The sequence below is a fragment of the Tenrec ecaudatus genome, chromosome 4 (genome assembly GCF_050624435.1).
Source record: "Tenrec ecaudatus isolate mTenEca1 chromosome 4, mTenEca1.hap1, whole genome shotgun sequence".
Lineage (NCBI taxonomy): Eukaryota > Metazoa > Chordata > Mammalia > Afrosoricida > Tenrecidae > Tenrec > Tenrec ecaudatus.
The window spans coordinates 200161478-200174623 of record NC_134533.1 but is presented as its reverse complement, the minus strand read 5'-3'; positions in this window follow the sequence as shown (position 1 = coordinate 200174623).

Sequence of the window (13146 nt, the reverse complement as noted above, 5' to 3'; positions counted from 1 at the left end):
TGAGACCCTCTTACTCAGTCCTGAACAAGACAAAGAGAAGACGGTGAGCAGTCATGGATGGAGGAGACCACCCCACGAGGCCGTGATGGTGTCCGAAGGATGCCCAGTCGCCTGGCTAAGCAGAGAGCGGGGAAAAGAAGGACAGGTTGTCACAAGGCCGCGTCTGACAGCCGGTCAGTTTCCTCCCCTCCTGGGCTGGATGGACTCGAGAGGTGAGAAGGGGAGCTTGATTGGGATACAGTCAAGTAGAAACGCTCTAAGGTCAGTCGGGGTGTTATTCATGAACATGCCGCCCTGGTGCCTCAATTCTCATTGAGGACATAGCCAAGCCATTCCCCTGGGAACAAGGCTGCCCTTCCCCGGACTGGCTACCCATTGCCATCAGATTCTGACTCACAGGGACCCTGTGAGACAGAGTAGAATCGCTCCCTAGGGTTTCAGAGGCTGTAACATTTTTAAACTTTTCACTTACAGGAATAGACAGTCTACTTTTCCTAGTAAAACAACTGGTGGATTTGAACTGCTGACCTTCCAATTAGCAACCCAATGCTTGACCCACCATGTCACTTGAGAAGGGCTAAGGTCACAGTTTAATTACTACTCCTTTGTTTCCAACTTTGGCATTCCCCTCGCCAATAATTTTCTATGCCTCTTGATTGTGTTTGATCCATTTCAGACACAAGTCTTTGGTAGAATTCCTCAATTTCTTTATCACCAGCTTTTGGGGTTCGTGCATAAATCTCAGTAATAGTTGTGTTGACTGGATTTCCTTCAAGGCGGATAGATGTACCCCTATCACAAACAGCATTGCACTTCCAGATAGATCTCGATTTTTGATCTCCGTTTTGATGAACAAAGCTCTATTCTTCTGGACTCTTGTTTCCAGCGTAGCGAACCATGTGCTTTCTGATTCAAAACGGCCAATGCCAGTCCATTTCAGCTAATTGACCCCTAAGTTGACAATTGTTATGTGCTCCATTTACTTTTTTACAGCTTTCAATGTTCCTAGCTTCTTCAGACCTTTCCAGTTCTGGTTATTAATTGATGTTTGCAGCTGTTTGTTCTCATTTGGAGCCGTGCCCCAGTGAGGGTACTAAGTGCTTCACTCCCATAGGCTTCTCCAGCCACGTCATTGTGGGTGCCTCTCCTTTGAGGAGGCGGCTCTTCCTCGGTCGTATTTTGAGCGCCTTCTGACCCGCGGGGCTCACCTGCTGGCACTGTCTGTGCTATTGTTCTATTTCTTTTCCTGAGGTTTTCAGTATCTAACAATGCGAGTTAGTTAAAGTTTATTGCGCCAACCTGGCCGATAAACACATGTGGGGTTAACTGAAGGGCAGAGAGCTACGTGGCTCAGTGAGCCTCGCCTTTCTAGTTCGTGGGTCTCTTGCTTTCTGAAGGTCGGGCCAGGGTGCAGCTGCCTTAGCCAGTTCCCTGCTTCAGCTGGCAAGGCTCACTACCTGCAAGACATACCCCAGGGGAAGCTGCATGCACCTACCCTGATGCAGCTCTGGGTGCTGGAGCAGCCGTGTGGAGACCCCTGCCAGCGCTGAGATGCTTACACACTCACTGACTCGGCTTTCCTCCTGTAGTCGGTATCATTGCATATGTTTTGTGAGATGGAGGACTTTGTGGATTGATGTCAGACATATGGGTTAATGTTGGACTTGTGGGCTTGGGCAGCACTGGCTTGGGATGTTTTCTTGATGTGCACTTAGCCTTTATATAAAACGCTCTCTTATGCATGAGTTTCTGTGAACTTGTTTCTCTAATGGACCCAGACTAACACACAATGTTTATATTCTGCTCATGAGGTTTCCAGTGGCTTAATTCCTCAGAAGTGGACAGCATCTTCCTCCTTCATATGACCTTGAACCTGAATTTTGAGAACACCTCAAGAACAGGTTTGATGCGTTGCACATGAATGATGGAAGACATGATGAGCCCTGGAATGACATCAGAACATCATATATGAAGAAAACAAAAGAAAGATCAGCTTGCATGTCGGAAGAGATTCCGAAGTTTGTTCTTACTCATGGAGTAGTTGAGGCCCATGGAAGAAATGATAAAATCAAAGACCTGAGCAGAACCGTTCAAAGTCAGCTCGAGAAGACAAAGTAAAATAATGAAATGCGCACAGCCATAAAGTGAGAAAACTCAAAAGGAAACATGCGCTCAGAATTTCTTACACAGAGAGAACACAAGAAAAAATTCAAGCCTTGAGTTTCAAGATTGAAAGATTTTATGGGCGAAATAGAGAATGATGCAGGAAACATCAAAAGAAGGTGGGAAGAATACAGAATCACTCTACCCAAAAGAACTAGTTGGCATCCCACCATTTCAGGAGGGAGCATATGAGCAAGAGCCAATGGTGCTGAAGGAAGAAGCTTGGAGTTCACTGAAACCATTGGCCAAGAACAAGGCTAGCGAAATTGATGGGATACCCATTGAAATATTTCAATAAACAGATGAGGCACTGAAAACACTCACTCTTCTGTGCCAGGAAATTTAGAAGACGGCTCCTTGGCCGACTGACTGGAAGAGAGCCATATATACCCACTTCAAAGAAAGGTGACCCAACAGAATGCTCAATTTTTGCCAAAGAACATCCAGCAATGGTTGCAGCAGTACATTCAAAGGTGCTAGAGATTCAGGCCGGATTCAGAAGAGAATGTGGAACGAGGGATCTCGTTGCTTAATTCAGATGGATCTTGGCTTAAAGCAGAGAAGACCAGAAAGATATTTACTTGTGATTTGACTTTGCAAAAGCATCCACCTGGGTGGACCATGATAAACTGTGGATCACCTTGAGAAGAACGGGAGTTCTAGAACCCTTTCCAGTGCCTGAGGAACTTGTCCATGAATCAAGAGGCGGCAGGTGAAGAGAGTCAGGGAAAGACGGCATGGCTTTGGATCAGGAGAGGTGTGTGTCAGCATGCTTGCTCCGTCTGTCTGCTGAGCAAATCACCAGAGAAGCTGGATTATATGAAGAAGACTTTGACCTCACGGTTAGAGGAAGGCAGTTAGCCACCCGCGATGTGCAGATGACGCAATCTTGTTTGCTGAAAGCAAGGAGGACTTGAAGCAGTTGATGAAGATCAAGGATTGCAGCCTTCAGTATGGTTTGCAACTCAGTGTGAAGAAGACCCTAGTCCTCTCACAACCGGACTAGTAGGGAACGTCAGGCGAAATGGGGAAAAGATGGAAGTTGTTAGGGATTTCTTCTTGTTTGGGTCTGCTGTCAGAGCTTATGGACGCAGCAGTCAAAACAAACAAACAAAACAAACTAAAAGATGCATTGCACTGGGTGAGTCTGCTGCACACAACCTCTTTACCTTGCTGAAGGGCAGAGTGGTTACTTTGAAGACTAAGGTGCGCCTGACCCAAGCCATGGTGTTTCAACAGCCTCCCGTGCATGTGAAAGTTGGACATTGTTTGAATCAGGAAGAGTGGAGAAGAATCGATGCGTTTGAATGATGGTTCTGGCAAAGAACCCTGACAGTCCCGAGGATTGCCAAAGGAGCAAATGGATCTGTCCCGGAAGAAGCACATCCAGAGTGCTCCTTAGAGCAGCGGTTCTCAACCTGTGGGTCGAGACCCCTTTGGGGGTCAAATGACCCTTTCACAGGAGTCACCTAAGACCATCGGAAGACACAGATTTCCGATGGTCTTAGGAGCGGAGACCCCGCTCCTCTATCCATCTGCAGGCGGGTCCACCCACATGCAGATGCGCCCACCTATGAGTACGCGGCGTGAAGACAGTTACCCATGCTACACCATGCTTCAAGGCAAAATTCCATTGATTTGTCATTAGAAATAAATAGTTCACAATATATAATGACATTGTTTTTGAGATTCATCACTATGCTTTAATGATGTTTAATTTGTAACAATGAAAACACATGCATATCAGACATTTACATGATGATTCGTAACAGTAGCCAAATGACAGTGATGAGGCAACAACGAAAATAATGTTATGGTTGGGGGTCACCACAACCTGAGGACCCGTATGAAAGGGCCGCGGCGGGAGGAAGGGTGAGAGTCACTGCCTTAGAGGCAAGGGTAGCAAGACTTCATCTCATGCTCTGTGTCATGTTGTTCACATCATACTTAGTGAAGCAGCAGGGCAGCCCCAAAGAGGAAGACCTTCGACACGATGGATTGGCACAGGGCCTGCATGGACGGGCTCAGACAAGAACGAGGGAGCGGAAGGCCGAGGGCTGGCGGTGCTGTGTTCTGCTGGACACAGGGTTTCTATGAGCTGGACCCGACTTGACAGCACCTAAGAACCACAACACCACCTTTCATGGTATGGGTGCCAAAATCCTCAGCAAAGCATTAGCAAAGAGAACTTAGAAAAATGTGTGTGGGGTGGGGTGGGGGGATGCATCATGGCCAATGGAGTACAAAGGTTCCAATAGTTCAAAAATATTTTACTCCATTCTATTAATAGGCTAAAGAATAACAATTACGTGATGTTGCTAACTGGTGCAGAAAAAACATCTGCCCAAATCTTAACACTCATTCATGAACACAGAGAAGTATAGAGGGGAACTCCCTCCATAGAGAATATCTATTTGAAAAGGAAAACAAGCTGATTCCAGGAACCCAAGTGGAAGGCGAATTCTGAGAATGACGAGGGCAACGAATGTATAAGGGTGCTTTACTCAATTGATGTATGTATGGATTGTGATAAGAGTTGTATGAGCCCTAATAAAAAGATTTATTAAATTAAAAAAATATCTATTTGTTTATTTTAATAAATCATTTTATTGGGGGCTCTTATAATAATCAATTGTATCAAGCACATTTATGCATATGTTGCCATCATCATTTCCAAAACATTTTCTTTCTACTTGAGCCCTTGGTATCAGCTCCTCTTTTTTCACTCCCTCTCTCACCCTCCAACCCTCATGAACCCTTGATAATTTATAAATTGTTTTTGTTTTCATGTTACACTGTCTGCTGTCTCCCTTTACTCACATTTCTATTGTTCGCCCACTGGGCGTGGGGTGGGTTGTATGTCGATCATTGCAATCAGTTTCCCCTTTCTGCCCCCCTGTCTTCCCCCTCTCTGCATGATATCATTACTCTCATTACTGGTCCCGAGGGGTTTATCTGTCCTGCATTCTGTGTATCCAGAGCTCTTATCTGTACTAGTGTCCATGCTCTGGTCTAGCTGGATTTGTAAGGTAGAACTGGGGTCATGAGTGTGTGTGTGGGAGGGGGGGAAGCATTAAAGAACTAGAGGAATGTGTGCTTTGTTGGTGCTATACTGAACCCCGGCTGACTTGCCCCTTCCTTGTGACCCTTCTGTGAAGGGATGTCCAATTGTCTACAGATGGGCTTTGGGTCTCTATTCTGACCCCCTCGTTCATATTGAAATGGTGTTTGGGGTCTTCTGATGCCCGATACCTGACCCCGTGGACACTCGTGCTCACACAGGCTGGTGTGCTTCTCCATGTGGGCTTGCTTGCTTAGCAGCTAGAGGGCTGCTTGTTTAACTTCAAACCTTTAAAACCCCAGACTCTATATCTTAGAATAGCTGGGCACCATCAGCTTTCTTCACCACATTATCTTATGCACCCATTTTGTCTTCAGCGATCGTGTTGGGAAGGTGAGCATCACAGAGTGCCGGGTTATTAGAACAAAGTGTCTTTGCATTGAGTAAGGACTTGAGTAGAGGCCCAATGCCCATTTGCTACCTTAATACTTAACCTATAAATATATGCACGTAGGCCTGTATCCCTATCTTTATATATTAGTATATTTGCATATGTACATGCCTATGTTCATACCTCTATAAATGTCTTTTGCCTCCTAGTTCTTTCCTCTATTTTCTTTTACTTTCTTCCTGTCCCACTATCATGTTCCATCTTCAGTTGGCTCTCTGTATTTCCTCTTGGCTACATTGCACTTGATCGAACCCCACCAGGCAAGGGATATCTATTTTTGAAAACTGTTAACTAATATCTTTAAAGGTGAGAAGCTGAAAGCTTCTCCTGTGCTTGAGAACAAGACAAGGATGCTAGTAAGCACTGGACTGGAAATCCCAGCCAGCTCAGTAAGTGAAATAAAAAGTAATCAGAAGGCATACAGATTAGAAAGAAAAATTAAACTTTCTATTTGCATCCGACTTTGTGGTCTTCATAGAAAATCCCAAGCAGTCTGTAAGAAAATTAGAATGAATAAGTCAGTTCACCAAGGTGACCGGATACAAGATCAATACACAAAAATCAACTACCAATGAGCATATTGAAACCAAAATTTAAAGTACACTACTGTATACAACTGCTAAAAAAATAATATTTGGGTATACATCTAAAAATGTACAAGACATGTACACTGAAAAATGTGAAGAGCTAATGAAATACCGAAAATGGAGAAAATGGATCGAAAGACTCAATCCAGTGAAAATAGCCACACTTCCACATTGACAGGCAGGCTTAATGCAATTCCTGTGGTACATGCCAATACATTGTTAAAAATAAGGTAAGATGGTTCTAAAATTTGTATGGAAAGGAACTAGCGTAGCTAAAACAACCTTGAACCTGAAGAATCAAGGCAGGAGGTATCCCTGTCCATTCCAAGACTGACACAGCTCCGGACTCAAAGCGTCTGATGGTGCGGGAGGTAATCACAGAGATCAGTGAGACAGGGGGACCCACGAGTGGCCCCAAACAGTTCAGTGGAGAAAGGATCATCTTTCTAACCAACGGTGCTGGATGAATTGCATAGCAATAGATAGAAACACAGACTTCAACCTCAACCTCGGACTTATAAAAAATCAACTCGAGATCCAATGTCTTAGAAAGCTTCGCCCCTACTGGTTGCACTCCAAGCTTCACGATGCCCCCCAAGGACAAGAAGAAGATGCCATGCTGGAAAGCCAGCCAAGGAAGACCGAAAGACCCAGTGAACAAACAAACCCAAGGGCAAGGCCAAAAAGAAACCCAAAGGTCAAGTTAGAGACAAGCTCGATAACTTGGTCTTAGTGGACAAAGCTACGTACGACGAGCTCTGCCTAGAAGTCCCCAACCATAACCTTCTCCCCCAGCTGTTATCTCTGAGAGACTGAAGAGGCGAGGTCCGTCCACTGACCCAGGCAGCCCTCCAGGAGTTACTTAGGAAAGCACTTACCAAGCTGGTAAGAAAGAGCTCAAGTTACTGACCCCGGACACACCAAGGTGGAGGCGCCCAGCTGCCGGGGAAGAAGCCCAACCAACTGTACAGTTGGAACAGAAATGTTTTACTAAATTAAAAGGAGAAAAAATATATCCAGAATGGAACTTAGATTTAAATGTGAAATGCAAAACTATTAAACCTTTGGGAGTCAGTCTTCCGAACCCAGGGCTTAGGCATAAGACAAAAGCCAGATCCACAACGTCTTGGCCATCGTCAAAGCCTTTGCTCTGGGGAAACCGTGCAGAGAGGATGAAAGGACCAGCACACACTGGGAGCATCCTTGCCAACCACACGGGGACAAAGGGCTCACTCACATCAAAGCCTTTAAAAACTCACCAGCCAAAAGTAATTCAATTGGAAAACGGACAAAAGATGTTCAGAGCATTTCACCGAAGAGGCTGGTAAGCACAGGAAACATTCTTCAATATCACTAACCACCAAAGAGGGGAAACTCAAGACCCAACGAGCGATCAGCCACCACCAGCTCAAACAGCTGAAATAAAAAGGAGTGACAGCACAGAGTGCGGCAAGACGGCGGCTTACGACTCTTCAATGGTGCCAGCCCCTCGAGGGGACGCTAAACACAAATGTATTGCCCAGCCCAGCCGGCACGCCTTTGGCGTTAATCCCAGAGAAAGAAACACATTGACACAAAGCGGCTTATTGGTCACTGACCACTAGGAGGCGAAGGCGGGACATGCCCTTCGAAAGGTGGCGACTGGTTAAACCAACGGGACCCACCACATGGGATGCCAAGCAAGCAGAAGGAACCAACCGTTGTGGGCACAACAGTGAGATGGGTCTTGAGGGCACCAGGCAGAGTGGGGGGGAAAGACAGGTTCTTTAGGCACCATGTCTAGAACCTTCTTGAAATGACATACAGAACAGACATGTGGTCACCAGGATGTGTGGGGACATGGAGAGAGGTGGGTGTGACTCAAGGGGAGTTCAAGAGAGATCTTTGTGATGAAATAACTCGGTACTTCGATCGTAGTGGCGGCTGCATGCATCTCATAGGCTGTCAAACGGAACTAAACACACCCCAGTGTGAGCCCCTGGTTTCGCCACGGCACTATAGAGATGTAAGAAGCAGCCACCATTGGAGGTGGCATGAGACATTGATGGTGTTTTTCTGTGATGTCGGTGTAACTTCCTGGGGGCCTAATTATTGAAAACTAAGTTGTTGGGGTTTTTTCCCTTAAAAAATGTAAATGGCGAGCAAAGGAACTAATAAACCACGTTAACTCCCTGCCATCGAGTTGATTGCAACTCATAGGGACCTTCTGGGGGTGTGCAAGGCGGTGAGTCTTCACAGGAACAGAGAGCCTCATCTCTCTCCCCAGGAGTAGTTGATGGGTTTGAACCACCAATGTTGAGGTTAGCTGTCCAGCATTTACACAGCAGAGCCACCAGGGTTCCTGATAAAGCACATTGGGGTGTGTGTGTGTGTGTGTGTGTGTGTGTGTGTATTCTTTCTGTGTTTTCAAACAAGACAAAAGCAAACATTTTGGAATCTGGTCACAACCCTCTGGCAGGTAAGAGGGACAGTTTGTGGTTTGTTCAAGAAGACCAAGTCCTGGCCTTGTCGGGGAGACGGAGGACGCTCTGTTCCCAGTAGCCTCTTTATTGCAGGACTGAGGAGCTGTGCTAGCTCTGACCAGGGCCCTAAGGTGCCACCTCTGCCCAGTTCACCACACACGTCTCCGAGCTAGCCACCCACACTCCCATGCCCTTCCTGCTCAAGAATCCTCCAGGCATCTTGTGTTCTGTACCCACGATGCTTCTTCCCTAGCGCACCCTGCCGTCCAGAGACCCAGGCCTGGCGTTTCTGAGTCAGAAGAGATGAGACCTCATCACGACTCAGTGCCGTGGTGGGGAGTGCGGGGTTTAGGAGTCTGGACAGGAGCCGTCCTGGAGTCACGAGGGGATTCGATTGTCTTGCCCCGTGGGCAACAGGGACACGTGTGAGAGTGGCCAGTGAGAGCAGGTCTGTTTCCACAGATCCTGCCTGTTGAGTGTCCAGCATGGGGAGTTCCGCTCAGCTTCATGGGAACAGGCTCCGGCAGGTGAGATGCCCACTCATCAAGGTGGCCTCTCCCCGAGACCCCACCCTTCCTCCAGGGGCTGTCACAGGAGCTGGGAGGTACGGTCATCCCTTCAACATATTTCCTGAGTGCCCGCCTCCTGTGGGCTACAGCTCCAGGTGCTTTGGGGTGGCCAGGACTTCCCGGCAGCCTCGGGGGTGGAGGGATGAGTGTGCCTGGAGCTGAATGCTTTCCCTCCGACCAGTCTGGACGACCGCTCCCCCGCCCCCCCAGCTGTCTGTCAGCCTATCCTCAAGGAGTGTGGTCCGTGGTGGGGATTTGGTGTCTGGAGGGCCCCTCCAGAGTTGACTCAACCTGGAGGGCATTTCCACAAAGCTGTGTCCACCCGTGACCACTGGGGGGCAGCAGGAGACAGACCCACCCCTGAGGGCACCTGGGTCGCGCAGACTGCTTTTCCAACGGCCGCCAGCCAGCCCTCCCCTTTGCCGGACCTGTGCTATTTGTTAGTGTTGGCTCCACATGGGACATGGTCCAGAGAGGGGTCCAGGCCACCTGAAGCTTAGCAGGGGCCAGGTCCTGGGGAGAACATTCCACCCACCTCCCCACATGCCCAGCCACTGCAGGTTCCAGGCATTCTAGGGTGTCCCCGCCCCGCCCCCCTTGAGCTGTGGAGGGGTCTGAATGTTCTGGAAGCCTGTATGGTTGAACTCCTAGGCTGCAGACCCCTGCAGCCTGGTTGGGAAATGGCCTCCCCAAGAGGTGAGGCTGCGTGCACCCGGGGTCAGGTCTAAACTTCTCCTGAGCCTCAGCTGCTAGGCGCTGGACTCCCATAGTGCCCATCATTGACCCAGGGGACAGCCAGATGGCCTGTGGGGGACTCACACCGGTGGGCAGTGGGATGGACTGTATGCTGTGTCATAGGGGCTACGGTCCCTGCACCCCAACGCCACCCCCCACCTCAGGCCTGGCCCACCGGGCGTTGGCAGCCTGGGCTGGCCCAGGGTGTCCGGGCTGAGCCTCCTGGCCAGCCTGTCCCTTCTGTATGTATTTACTGGTTTTTGTTCAATGTTCCCATTACTCAGGCCTCCGGCGGGCATGGAGACAGAAATACAGCCCACAGGAGCAGCCAGCAGCCAGGAACCCGATTCTCCCTCAAAGGCCGGAAGAGGCCCCTGTGCACAGCACGCCAGACCGCAGTGGCCCACACACTCCACACGGCGACGACCCAAACACACACGTACCCATCGCAGCTCCGCACACGCATGTAGGTGCATCTCCCATGCACTGAGATGTGTGTGGCATTCAGGGCACAGATTTGCCTCATACAGATGTACATGCTTACACACACGCACACACCCATCTACACATAGGCCGGGTCATGCTCACTCACACCCCTGGGTACCTTCCATCTACACGCAGACTTGCCTCAAAGACACAGCGTCCCCCCAATCCACGCCCACCCCCCAGACATGACACACACACGCACCCACACTCTGACACACACACGTACACACTGGTGCCTATGCTTCCCAATAGCCCACTCACACTGGTTGTGACCACACACTCTGGGGTCACAAATGTCTCTGCCCTCCAGACGCTGGTGGGCCAGACAGGCGGGGAGGCGGTGGAGCGGGAAGGGGTGAGGCAGCCCCGTCAGGCAGCAGGGGGGCTGGGGAGCGTAGACTCCTGGGAACGCAGGCCCAGGGCTGCCAGGGCTTCTGAATTTTTAAGAGAAGCTGGAAAGCTGGAATTTTATGTGAAATATCCTGATTTTTAAATGTTGGCTCATGAAGTTGAAAATACTGCGAGAGCCAACCCAAACATGCCGGAGGGCCAAGTTCCACCCACAGGCAGCCTTCTGAGTCCTCACTCCCACACAGACACGCACACAGACACAGACGCACAGCGTCCCACGGAGGACATGGGGGCCTGTCATGTGCACACGCGTACACAGGTCAAACACACATGAGCACACAGACACGGGTCCACATGGAAACAGACCAGAGAGACAAACACAGAGATGCCAACAGGTAGGCCCACCACAACCGCACAGATAGGCATGAAGACAGACACGTGCATTTATGATGACAAACAGCGCGAGCCTACACCTCCCTGCAGACAGCCGTTACGCACAGAAACGGGCACACAGCACAGCCTCTGTGTCGCCAATGTGAGGGAGCCTGTTGGGGGCAGGGGGTCTACCAGTGTGGCTCTGGGGAAGGGCCAGGGTGTGGTGCAGGCCAAGGCTGGCTTTTATAAGGGCTGGAGCAGGAAGAGGGTGCCAGCCCCCAGGGTCCCCGATGGACAAGCGGTGCCGGGTGGACAGGAGCATACAGCAGGGAGAGGTTGGGACCTGAGTCCCAAAACTGAGACCCGAGTGGGGGGCGGGCCTGCACAGCACCTGTGTAATTCATGTGAGAACTTGGAGGTGTCCCCAGGCCCCCTCCCCCTCCCCACCGCCCTACAGATAGAAAGGACATATGTCCGCAGCATGGCTTCTGCTTCCTTTCCCTGTCCAGAGCCCTGCCCAGACCCCCCCCCCCAAAACCTGGACAAAGCCACTCTGCATGGATCCATACCCGCCCACCTTCATCCCCAGTATCCATTGCTCTTGGCCATTATGCTGAGGGAGGAGCGAACCTGTCGATTGGGCATGTTGTTCTGACCTTGGGTCCCACTGAGGCAGCCCACACCTAGCCTGGGCACCTGGGAGAGCACAGAGCAGCACTGAGCCCACGCAGACCAGCCCCGGGCAGGAGCCTACCCTCAGAGGAGAAACTGGGGTCAGATAGGGAAGGTGGCCTGTTGGGGTCACACAGAACCTAGAGAGAGCCAGCCAGGGCCCCTCTGCCCACCTGGCCTGGCAGGGCAGGTTCTCTGCTAAGACCCTTCCCAGTTGGCCATGGCCAGCTTGGGCTGGGATCAGGCTCCTGGAGTTGGCTAAGGGGGGATCAGCCCTACCAAGCTGGCTCAACCCAGTTTCTGTGCCAGAACCCAGCAGTACCCTCACTGGCCCCCAACTCCTTTCCTTGACTGGGGTGCCCTCTTCTCACTCCTCTCAGCCCTCCAGAGCAGGTTGTACCCCCGAGAACTTGAAGACTCTGCCTTTGGAGTGTGTCTGCCCCAAGACCACGTCCCTAGGGAGGAGCTGAGGGTGTGCAGGCCAGGTGCAGCCACTGACCTGGGGCTCACAGGTTGCTGGTGGGCACAGCTCTCTCTCCCATGCCCACCCCTTGGCCCTCCCCTGACCCAAGAGCCTCAGACCCTCCCCTGACTGCCACACCACACAGCTGTCTCTACCACGTCTACTCACCACGAAACGGTTTCTCCCTGGGGCCTGGTTTTCTAGGTGCAGCCCCTTCCTCCCTCTCCACCCACCCACTACCCACCCTGCCACGCCACACACACACCACTACCATCACCCTGCCATGCACACACAACCTGCCACCGCACACACCCCACCACCACCCTGCCAGGCCACATACCACCACCACCACCCCAACCCCCACCCTGCCACACCATACACACACTACCCCCACCCTGCCCCTTGACCCCTCAGCACCACCTTCTCATGTGCAAATAATTTACACCACCACCACCGCATTTCTTCTGGGGTCTTCCGAGGTCTCAGAGAGATAGGTGAGTGGGGCAGCGTCTGTGCACCCACCCACGACGCACGGGGGCTGGGCCTGGACCCCCGCCTCCCCGGCCTGACGTGGGTCTGGAGTCCGGGCCCTCTTCCTGCCACCCTGCGGTCCAGCTCGGCTGGTATTCGTGTGCTCCCTGTGGTCTGGCTGGGCTTTGGGGCCCTGACGGGAGAACTGACCACCTGGCTCCAGCCCCTGTTCAAGGCAAACAGGGTCCTGACAGCCTGCCAGGCCCTCTGAGGGCTCCCACTTCCTCTGCCAACACCTGG